This window comes from Aulonocara sp. 'chitande type north' Nkhata Bay, linkage group LG23 (genome assembly GCF_057382095.1).
Source record: "Aulonocara sp. 'chitande type north' Nkhata Bay isolate Kocher_YH1m ecotype deep benthic linkage group LG23, A_spYH_male_GT1.1, whole genome shotgun sequence".
NCBI lineage: Eukaryota > Metazoa > Chordata > Actinopteri > Cichliformes > Cichlidae > Aulonocara > Aulonocara sp. 'chitande type north' Nkhata Bay.
In genome coordinates, this window is record NC_141365.1 from 39,821,456 (window position 1) to 39,833,999 (window position 12,544).

Sequence of the window (12,544 nt, forward strand, 5' to 3'; positions counted from 1 at the left end):
AGTCGCTTTGGCACCGCCGCCAACTTTTCTTCCCCACTCCCTGCCTTCTCTCCCTCCCCAACCGACTGTGAACAGCAGAGCTCCAAGCGAGACATCTGCAATACCACAGCTGTCAGTCAAACCGTGATATAGAAGAGAACTCGCACAGCTCAGCTGAATCCTAAGGGCGAGGGAATAATAGGAAAGTGGCTGGGACCTGGGACAGAAACTTCATTAAAATTTCATAAAACTGAAAGAGCTAATTGGAATTTTACTTATGCCACATATTGTGAGACATTCGACAAGATAGTATCGCAGTTGAACTGGCTTTTGTCGAAGATTCATTTATTTTTCAAAAGCAAATGTATTAATTTGGTAGGTCATGTATAGCACCAAAGGGAATATGAACTCTGCATTGATCTAAGCAACAAACTACATTAATCCTAGTAAAAGAACGTTACACCAACATTTCTGGTTTGTCTTTCCTGCTGAATATTCTTTTGATTAGTTCTAAATTTACCAGCTAACGGGCTGACTAACTAGCCATGTGTAATCCATTTTTAAATTGAATTTATTGATGTAGGATGTTGTGCTTTTTGTACAAAAAGTGGTATTTGTAGAAGAACTTCAAATTTGTTGAAGGATTGAATCGATCTGACTACAATACATGGAATCTGTGTGTTTGTTTCTTTGTCCGTGAACATTTTCTAGAATAACCAAACTTTGGGGGTCTAAAGTGTACCTGTGTGCAAACCTCCTGCAACTATGAAAAATCGTTGCATGGTAACCAACTATTGCAATTGCAAGTGATAGTGTCAACAATCAACAAGTCACCCAAAGGCTGAGGGTGTTACAATGGGCCAATATGACCCATTCTAAAAGTTTATGCACCTAGAACATTTGATACAAGCATTCTGGGATTTTAATTTCACAATAACGTCTCATTTAGATCCACAAATATATCGTGTATATATATATATATCGTGATGCCTTCACTAAGCTAAAATGGCCCAATTTTTTGCATTTAAACATCTACCCGCCCCTCTGTTTTAATATATATATTAATTTGCAAACAGCATAAAAAGAGCAAACAACACTATATGACGGAGATGTGCATATGGAAAGTAAGTCGTAATGTAGTCGATTACTTCTGCTGTTGCATAATTAGTAAAGCAATGTAATTACCAGCTTAAGGTAATGAGTAATTACTTAGTCCTCCGTTTTACTGCACAGAAAAAATTCCAGATCCAGTTGCATCTGGAGAGCTGTCTCACCGTGTGCCTTCCTTTGTTGCAAGTTGCAGAAAACATTTCTGGCTTACACCTCCCAAACAAAACTGCTTAGGTTGTTCAAAACCGTAATGACATTCAGCAGCTACACAGTACACACCGCTCCCTGGAAACACTAATTTGCATTTTCTCACCAATACAACCCATGCCCTCAGTAAAACAGGCCATTCTGGCAACAGCATTGCTGGTATGTGATGGTTAGTTTGCATTTGATATGCATAGCAGTATAGCTGCTCATACATTGCACCCAGAGGGTCTGGGGACCAATGAATAAGGTCATGACGGATTTAGAAGAAGAATACAACGGAGACAAATTGTTTATGCTTGTTATGAAATCAGGTTGCTAGCATAAAGATGAGTTGAGGGTGCTGTGGAATAGAAAATGAGCTCCCTAAAGGCATCGACTAGAAAATGACTGAGTAATGCGTTTGCACACAAGAAGTGCTATTGTCAGTTTAAGACACGCTTACTTAAGGAAAGGCTTGCAGGAATTCTCCGACTTGAGAAATAAGGTCTTTGGTGAATGTTGGTATCTGGGGTAAGGTGATTGTTTTTGCATGTAAATTTTTATCATATTTAGAGAATGAGTTATATTGGATGGAGCATGAAGTAGGGGAAGGAATCAGCAACCAGTTCCCCAAAATTATCAGGATCTATTGCCAACACTAGAAGCTCAAATACACAATGAAATTGAATAGATTAATTCTTCTTGATTAAATATCTTCAGTTCCTCTGACATTTTCTTCTTTTTTGAGTTAAAGTATTATTTTATTTTTAGATAACTTGAACTGGTAACAGTTATAAACATTGCTGCAGAGTGATTCTCTGTTTAGTGTGGAGGATTTTTTTTCTTTTTTCTTTGAGTGAACATTACTCTCAATGAAAGCAAAACAATAATAATGAGTCATTTTCCAATTTAGCTATCAGTAATAGCGATGTTTCAGAAGGTATAGCTGCATTTGTCTAAAGTAATCGAATTGCAGTGCTGCGTGGCTTTTGTGTAATTAACTGATTTTTCAAAAAGATATTCAGAAAGCAAAGCTTTTTTTATTTAACCACAATGAGTCAGTACACATACCATGTAATGAAAATATTTAAATTCTGAATATATACTTTACACTTCATTAACTTGAACAAACTCGAGCAAAAGTTGACTTGCGTTTTTCTTTTTGTTTGTTTTTAATTTCTAAATTTTCTGGATTTACAGGGCCCAATACCAAGAGCGTCACCATACGGTGAAAAATTAAACTACAATATATCACAAAATATTTGTAAATAAATAAATTAAAATACATTTAAAAAGTCCCTCCAATGGTCAGGATTTTTCCACTGTAAACAACACTCTTTGCTCCATTACATTTTTAATTGAATACATAAAATGCAAGGGAAAAAACCCACACTAGGGAGACAACAGCACGACCAAAATTAGAGTGACTTTGTGCAATCAACTTAGTATTTATTTTTAGTATTTAGTATTTATTTATTTATTGTCATTGTCAAGAACAATGAAATTGCGTTTGGGGCTTCCATACAACCCAAAAAAAAAAGAAGAAAATAATAAATACCCTTAAAACCCAAGTGTACATATTTAACCCAGTGTGACTCCAATGCAATAAGACAATCCTTAGCAATAATGTTCGTAGAAATTCAGACAAAGACCTGAGAAACATGACAAAATACAACAATGCAACCCATTCAATATTATTGTACTGTGAGATATGATATCAGATATGATAGTTATCTATTTAAGAAAGAGGGGGGGGCAGGAGGGGGAAGAGAATAAAGATATGATGCACCAATGCAGACCAGTTCATTGCTATTAAGAAGTTGGATATGGTTATTGTCCGTGAGAGGGGGGCAGAGAGTTCAGGAGCCTCACAGCCTGTGGATACAGGCTGTTGGCCAGTCTGGATGTTCTGGCCTGTATAGACCTGTACCTTCTCCCTGAGGGCAGCAGATGGAAAAGGTGGCGCGCAGGGTGATGTTGGTCCCGCAGGATACTGTGCACCCTCCTCAGACAGCGAGTGGGGAAGATATTACTGATCTCTGGCAGACTTGTTCCAATAATTCTGCCAGCTTCTTTCACCACCCGCTGGAGTGGACTTGCAATCTTGTTGCAGTTGAAATGGCAGCTTGAAGGCAGGAACCAGGTGTTGTCTATCATGTGGGACTTGGTCTGCTTTCAGTCTGCAATTAGTTTGTGATTGAATGGATTAGAGTTGACAATTACAATCTATTTGTGATAATACGGTAATACAACTGACGTAACTCAGTGGACGTTGCAAATCTACTTGCAATCAGTTTCCAAAATTCAGTATAATCAAAATTATATAACTTAACAATATAATTTAAAATTCAAAATAATCACTTAGTTCCAAGAAGTTTGCCTGAAAACATTCACGTGAAACTTTACTTATTAGTGGACCTTTTTTTTTTCAATAAATCTACACTACATTATTTAATGTATTTTCTGTAGCCAAGTTAGTACAGCTTTACTGCTAAAGATATAGAGAAAAAAGGCATTAAAAATAAGGTATCACATTTCTACTGCATAATGAGCCACATAATGTGACTAAAGCTGTGTTGAACTTCAGTGGGGTCCCTTGTAGTTAGTCTTGTAAGCACTGCGTATTGCACAGTGCAGAGATACTGCTGCTCCATGTTTTTTGTGTTTTTGGATGTGCATGCTTGTGTATGTGTGTGTGTGTGGATGCAAATGTGTAGAGGGATGCAGGCGTGTGTTTTTCACAGCGTGGCTAAACTAAATTATCCGCAGAGGTGTGCATTCCACTCTGAGAAATTGTGTACTACAAGACAGGCGAGTAAAGGGTGGCTGGGCGGGTGGATGCAGAGACAGAGACAAACCACAAGCAGAGAGGAAGAGAGAGAGAGATAAAAGGTGGATGGTTGTTATTGAGGAAGGAGTCTGTTGTTCCAGTATGGCAGACAAGTGCCACACTCTTAGACAGGGGCTAAGTAGGAGCAAGTTGGCCCACAGTCAGATTTGGGTAGCCGCGGTGCTTAATCATCCTAGGCTTGGTGCTGGATTTGACAGGTGAGTTATGAGCAGACGCTACAGGTAGGAGCCCCAGTCTTCCCACCGCTCACTGTGACCTTCGCTCTGCCCATAAATAATACAGAGACCATAAAAACCTGATTTAGAGTAACTGGGCCGACTCCATCTTTGCCTGGGTTAATCTTGGCTAGGTGTGGACAGGGTAGGTAGTGCAATACACCTGGGGGCTGACACAGATGACAGTGTGTCATGGAAACTTTTGTGTCCCTGCTACAGTTTACACCTATATCCAGATTTACAATACCAACATCTGAGTACTGCTTGGTAGCAAGTTCACCTTCTGACCTTTACTTTTCACAGTTTTGTACCTGTTGCTTTGAATCGCTATTTGATGTTTATCTGCCTTTTTTGTAAAGCCATTGCTACCTATGGCACTTATAGTCTTCCTCGCCTCTGTTATAACTGCTTATAAGCATATAGACTGTTCAGAGAGTTAAGATGCTCTATATATCTGACATCATGAATTTGTAATGTTTAATGGCGAGAGGTTAAACATTATGGTGAGACTGTGGGTTGTCTCTGAAATTCAGTGACTCGTAGCAATGATAGGTGAATAATGGTTAGGGATACAGAATGGGAAAGTATCATAACTTTCAGGCAAAGAGCACTATTACCTGATTACATTAAAGCATGGTAAATGCATTAGATGGTTACCTATGCAACCACAGCCTGGATTCTCCTCTATGGTGACCAAACATAAACCTGTCACCATCTTAGCTTTTTAAAAATCAAATGTTCCTGACACACTGAGTCATAAAGTAACCACACTGCTTTACCCTATTTGTATCTAAAATTTCTCTCTTGGCTTCCAAACGTGACATCATGCTTCATTAAATAAGATGTGAAATGAGCAAATGAGCCCATTAACTCATCAGAAAAGTTTGACTGGGGACATGGGTCAGTGGAGCCTAGGGATTTTTTTTTTCTAGAGACTTATTTCCCACTTCTTTTTTACAACCATAGGAGTTACCCCTGTTGGCCACTAGAGCAGGGCAATATGACCAAAAATATTTATCATGATATACATTTGAAAATTTGCGATAACGATATAACTGACGATATAATTGACACTAGACAAAATACTTTACAACTCCTCAGCTTTATTGGTGCAAAAAAACCCCAACAAAACCCATCAATGTATTTTCACTTAAACAAGCAGCTGTTTTTTATGTGCATTAAAGTTATATAAAAAATTAACAGTGAAAATGCAAATTCCTTGCTGACAGTTTAACCAAAAGGCATTTCCAGTGGAAATTGGCCGACATATCCTCAGCATAACCATGTATAATATCCACAACACTTAAAAAGCGGTTATGCACACACAATACGGTAATATTATGTTGAAGCACAGTACGTATCACTCCGCGAGGCGCCTGCCTACTACAGCCGTAATGCTCCGACAATCCATCCAGCGGTGTGGCTTCGTAGCTTAGCAAAGTCATACTAAAACATTTGACAGATTTTCGAGCGCCGTGTACATAAAATCATTTCGAGGTCAGTAAAGACAACCAGAATTCATACATAAGACACACGGGATCATAAGGGGCACTGTCGATTTTCAGAAAAATCAAAGGATTGATTTTTGTGCCGTATTTTCAAAAAAAGTAATAACGACGGCCTGCTAGCATGCGCCTGGGCCCCCTTTCCCTGGCGGGTCGCGGAGTATGGGGGTGCCTACTGGGGTCAGCGGGGGAGCTGGCCCCAGGGAGGGGTCACTTGCCCCTCCCTTCCTTCCCTCCCCATCTCCAGCTGCCTCCCTCTTCCCGCTCCACCACAACCACCCACACATGCAGGGCCTTGGAGTAGGGGTATGTCACCAGGGTGCAGAGGAGGCTACCCCCCCCCTCTGTCCCCTTCTGGCTGCCTCTGCCTCAATTTTATCCCACAACTTAGACATTCACATTACTCACACTCTCATTACACATACATATAGGATCTTGGGGGTGGGCACGATACACGGAGTCCAAAGTACCATCAGGGTGTACACCCCACCCCTGGCATCGTTGCCCACCTCTCAATTTTAAATACACGTAGACATTGAGGGCTAGCAGGAGGGACCATGCGCTTACCTGCTGCTCTCTGGCAGGTAGCTCCAAGCCCTCCTGGGTTTTAAATGCACCTTAGAACACACATGCATCAACATTACAATGAGCGGGTGGAGGGAGGTTCGGAGTCTTCTCTCACCCCCGTTCTCTGCGACCTGCTGGAGCAGGGGGGCTAGGACTAGGAGGAGGAGTTGGCCGTCCGACTGCGGTCTGGAGTGTGGAGCCTTCCTGCTGCTGCGGAGTCGGGGCGGTCTGCCTCCCCCCACCGCAGGGAAAAGGGAAACACCACCTGGGTCTGGGTGCAGTTCCCCCCTCCAGGGGCGGGGGCACCTAGACCCGGTTTGTAGAGTACGCTTGGGGAGTGTGATCGTGTGTACAGCGTCTCTTTATGTCTGTCTCCACGTTGGTTGAGTGTGGAGTAAGTGCATATGAGAGCATGAGGGTGGGAATGGATGTTTGTGTCTGTGTGTGCCTGTATGTCTGTGTCTATATGTCAGGTTGGGTGTCAGGCGCCACCTCTCTGGGGACATCTCAGGCCCTCCAAGGTTTGGAGGCCTATCTCCCCCTACCACCACTTCCCCTGCCAGTGGCGGACCCCCTCAGACATCGGTGCGTTGGTGGTTCTTTGTGTCCGGGGATGGGCGTCCAGGTACACACCGGCTCACTCCTTGGCGGCCGCTTATCGGGGCCTGGAGCCTGGGGCTCGCTCGGGCCACTTCGGAGGTGGGGTGCCCCCGGCCTCTCGGCCTGGGGCTCGGTCACTCAGGCGCAGCTGGCTGCCGGCGGAGCTCACGGGCGCGTCACTGCAACTCCCCCTGGCTTCTGCTCCGCGGCTGCTGAGTGAGCCCTCATCTGGGACTCTCCTCAGCTCTTTCCGGGACAGTGGCGCAGCTGCCCCTCTGTTGGTCTTCCTTGGTCTCTTGTGTTCTGGGGGCCTCTGGATGTCTGGAGTTTTGATCTCCTCCACACCTGCTTCACGCCCTGGAGGACGGGGCTGTGGCCCCCCCACACCCTCTAGCAGATTATTACATGAAGGAACCTTTTAAAAAAACAAAAAACAAGCGCGTCCATGCTCACAGGTGTACACACGGGTGATCACACCCACAAACTACACCCTTTTTGGCTCCTACCTCAAAGCACACTGTGTTCTGTTGATCTTATGTGCTGCACAATAATGTTTAACATTTAGTATTTACTGTCATATTCCCATATATCATTGTGATGTTGTTTATTCTATTACTCTTGTTCTCTTCTGCTTGCTTTCTTTTTTCTTTCTCAGCAGGTGATCCAGGTGATCGATATATGCATTTTTTTTCTCTGCCCATTCTGTTGGTTTTTGTCTTTTGCCCTTCTCCCCCGTCCCTCTTCTCAGCTGTTTCTCTTTCCCTCTTTCTTTCTCCCCTTCTTTCCCCCAGTCAAGTCTGTCCCGTATTCTTCGTATTATTATTATTTTTATTTTTATTCCTATTTATTCTATTTATCCCCTTCGTATATTTTATTTATATTGTCTCTGTATTTATATATATGTGTGTGTGTATAACTCTGTAACTTCTGTCGGTGCTGTGCTTTTTTGGAAATCGAATTTCCCAGAGGAACCCACCCGAGGGATTAATAAAGTTCTATCTTATCTTATCTTATCTTATCTTATTCAGTAAGTGAAAATAAAATAAACAATAAAAGGTGAATCAAATGGACCATTACGGCAAGGCTGGGATGGTCAGTTTGGTAAAGTAAATCCGTTGGGCATCTTTCTTTGCCTTTAGACAACAATTCTGATGGCAAAAGAGCCAAACGGGACAGGCCAAAAAAAAAAAAAAAAAAGGAAATTGGCCGACATATCCTCAGCATAACCATGTATAATATCCACAACACTTAAAAAGCGGTTATGCACACACAATACGGTAATATTATGTTGAAGCACAGTACGTATCACTCCGCGAGGCGCCTGCCTACTACAGCCGTAATGCTCCGACAATCCATCCAGCGGTGTGGCTTCGTAGCTTAGCAAAGTCATACTAAAACATTTGACAGATTTTCGAGCGCCGTGTACATAAAATCATTTCGAGGTCAGTAAAGACAACCAGAATTCATACATAAGACACACGGGATCATAAGGGGCACTGTCGATTTTCAGAAAAATCAAAGGATTGATTTTTGTGCCGTATTTTCAAAAAAAGTAATAACGACGGCCTGCTAGCATGCGCTACCAAAAATAGTGCTTTGTTCCACACCACTGAAGTTGCAGCATTTTTACAAACCAATTCTGGTTCATCCGTTTCATTTAACGATGCGCTTTCTCTCTTCTCATTCTGCGTCGCTGCCATGTGCGCATGTAAACAAAAGCACTGTGCATGCGCGTTTTACCCATATTCTATCGCGATATTTCATTTTCCGATCGTTGCCCAACATTGCACCGGTATTACCGTGACCGGTATGATATAGCCCAGCCCTATTGGCCACTAGAAAGAAAGAACTGGTTTCCTTTATAATGGGAAGGAGATTTGACATAGAGACAGAAACACGACTGACTTGTGAGACAGAGGGAACAAGGAGACAAGATGAGAAACGTGGAACACGGGGAAGGCAAGAAAACGGGAACCTAAAGCCTAAGAACAAATAGTATAACATAAGAATATAACATAAACATAATAATGAGAATCAAAACCATGAATAACAATAATTAAGGAATATAAATTAATCCACAACCACAAAACCGTGACTCTCTTGACTCTTTTGACTACTAGTAACCACTGGTTGCAAGGGAATAGTGTGTATTTCTTGTCCAGTTGTCAAGTGGTTACAGGAGGTTGCTACAATTGGGTAACATAGGTTGCAAAGAGGTTTGTAGCGCTGTCACAACATTCTCCTTGCAATTGCTATGGTTGCTAGCAGATTGCCATGGTTGGCGGTAGTTTGCATGAAAGTAAGTAAGTGGTAGTGGAACAATGAAGTGCAATGCAAACTGGTAAAAGAAACTACTTGGCTTTAAAGTAAAAGTTGAACCTTTTGTTAGGTGCCGGCCGGTTGCAGCAGTAAACCGGCCGGCATCCTTTTTCCAATTCAGACTCCTGTTTAGGGTTTTTTATCAATTTTTCAGGACTCATTCATCAGGACCCAAGTAAATTCTAATAAATTACTTTTATTAGAATTTACTCGGTTGTAAATGGTAAATGGCCTGTATTTGTATAGCGCTTTTAGTAGTAGTAACAATCCCTCTGTACAATGCACGCAGACAAACTCTGTCCTGGTTGCTGTAAGAATTCCTTTTAAAACTATTTTAAAAGAAAGAAATACAAACTGCATCGATGAAGGACGTGCATCCATCACCCTGGATGTTGGATTTAATTTTCCTTTGGATGCTAATGAGATAGTTGGAAAACTTCCAATGACAATTTTTCTAAATAGGTTGTTGCTGTTAGATTCGTTTTTTTCAGCAGCTTTGAAGCTATTGCATTTTAAAATGACTGTAAGTAGTTTCAGAGTTGTTAAGAGGCAAAAATATGAAAAGAAACCCCACTATTTTTGTGCAGCGTGTTATTTTATTGCAGCACAAATTGTTACGTAAAACATCTGTACCAAGGTAAACCTCAGACATCTCTATTTAAATGCTAATAGCAGCCTAAGGTAAGACCCTAATGTTACTGTACAGCATATCAGCTGCCTGCATTAAATCTCTTAGGGTTAATACCTGCGGTGGGTTCATTTCACTGCCAGTAATGATATTGTCTCAAGGTAACCTTTAATCAACCTTTGGACTTTATTTCTTTTTTCTGCCTCGCGGTGTCTGCTTTACACCAGGCGATTCCCTAACAACCTTATTGTTACTCGAAAGTCAGCTGTAATAAATCGTCAATTATTTCATCATGCGATTTATATTGGAGAGGAGTTATTTTAATTAAGAGATTCATTAAGTTAGTTCATTAATTTCCCCACAGGTGCCCCGGATTCTCGGGAGAATTTTCAAATCAATTCTGAGCCCTATTATTTAATATCAGATGGAAGAGTTGCTGAGCAAAAAAAAGGGGGCAGGTTCAGTGTGGTTTAATCTTCAGGTGGGTTATTCTCAGTCAATAAAAGAAATTAAAAATATATGTATCAAAGTTTATATATAGTCAGCTTTTAATTATCCCCTTATTTCAGCCACTACCATATCCCCTGAGTATTTGCCAGTAGGACAGCCATAATCTTTTCTCCAGGCTGCTTAACTCCGAACTGACCATTGCACATAATTTCACTGAATTTGCCGCATATTGCATCTCAAGTCCTCTGCCTGCCCTCCAGCTGTGTACCATAGCTGTCAGCCTTACTCTGCTCCGGGTTGATGTATGCAGGATGCTATCTATCATTGCCACGACATTGCATATCCTCTTCAGTCTGACACGTTTGACAGGCACTCGCGCCCATTAATGCCATGGTATCACCTAGCTTGTTATCACTGTATCCACAAGGAGTTTACATTGCATGGCGTACAGTCGAGTCCTCCACTGTGGTGCGGGAGGATAATTTCCCCTGCTCTATTCTCTGAGCGAGCTTCTTGAATATGACTGCACACATGCTGAGTGGATAGTCAAGAGATCGTCCAGCTTCTCCAGGCTCAAAAGGCGTCAGTGATGGATGTGAAATGCTGGAAAGACATCGTAGGACAGAGTGTTGGCCCGCACCATCGATCACTCATGCAGAGCAGATGACACCGTTCTCTCTCGCTCTCTATCTCTCCCTCTCTCTCGCTACCAGCCTGCGAGTTTATCAGCGCTGCCCAGAATATTTAACAGGGAAGAGAGCGCACCCGTGGGATCTCATTTGCACAGGTGTCCATCTGGTAGAAGTTGTCTGGGATAATCTCCACATCATGTCACATTTGCATCCGGGCTTCAGGAAAAATGGCACACTTTACAGTAAGAGGAGCGTGTGGAGCCGTCCAGTTCGAGTGTAGGGGGGGCGTGGGATTGTTTGCAGACACTGTGGTGAAGACCAGTGTGTTTTCGCGCTAATCCACGAGGCAGCTAATGCCTCGCAATTATGTAAGGATTTAACATGTTTGTAATTGTTTGTTGGTTCAGCTCAATTTGTGTTACCAGCTTTAGTTGGAAAATTAGCTGTGAGATTTTCCTAAACACTGCCAATTTGTTGGTCTTTTAACCAGGGGGGTGATTTGCTGCAGTAGGGCTGAAGAGTACTTGTCAATTGTGACAGTCTTATTAGGCGGTTTGGGCAAAGAAAAGGTGCCCCTATTGCATAAATTGATCATCAAGGACCTTTGCTTCTGTTCCCCCCCTCCTCCTTTAAATAGCACAACTTTCCCAGCGAATCAATGGCTTCATCGATTCCCCAAGTTGGGTTAAGAATTACTCGAGCAGCAGATCCGATCTCAAAATCGCTGTCACATTAATGACACAAAGAGGATTGCTGCTTGTGCTTAGCAGCTGGATCGCTTCTTCTCACGGGGCTGTCCGTGAAGCGACACCCACTCAGGCAGGCCTAGATCTCATCCAGGATACCTCGAGCTTGCCTGCATACGAGCGCTCGACTCACATTTAGACACACAAATCACTGAAGGTGCGCGCCGCAGTGCCGAGCAGTAAAATGAAATGTTTATTCCATGTTTATACTCTGCCGTATCTGCGAAGCCAGGCGAGCATGGAGTCTCCAAACATCACGAGTAATCTCGCATTTTACGCCGTCTCTCCCTCGCGTTATAAATTCTCTTCTTTATGTGTATGACCTGAGCACTTACAGTACATCAGTTGTAGCAAGTCATTTTCTGCTAGCTCGCACTGTATCTGCGAAAACGCATGAAAACAAAAGGCAGTCTTCGAGTGCTGTTGACTGTAAGCGCTCTAGCTCTTCAATAACACCCATTGGTTTTTCATTAGGACACATGTACTGTATATATACAAATATATATATTCATATGCACAGATTAGCTGATTATGCATCATTGCTGTTCATTGTTGGAATCAGTAGTTATTCAGCATTAAAGGCAGGTTTTCCTTTAAAAGAAATCAAAGGTTTCTCTGTGTCTCCTTCTGTTGCGTTTAATGATTCACATTCAATCCCAGGAATTAGCCCAGGAATTTTTGATTGAGCGGCTCGGAGATGGACTGCTGACAGCTTCTCGGCTCAGCAGCTGGCAAGAGCTCAAAAAGTGACGCGGG

General features: G+C 42.3%; 1 protein-coding gene across 3 annotated transcripts in view; it reads left to right on the top strand.

The window, feature by feature from the left end:
* The window catches only part of LOC147302397 (interleukin-1 receptor accessory protein-like 1-B), a 346,491-nt gene that overhangs the window by 141,266 nt on the left and 192,681 nt on the right, over nucleotides 1-12,544 (top strand). The gene's annotated exons all lie outside the window — the stretch shown is intronic.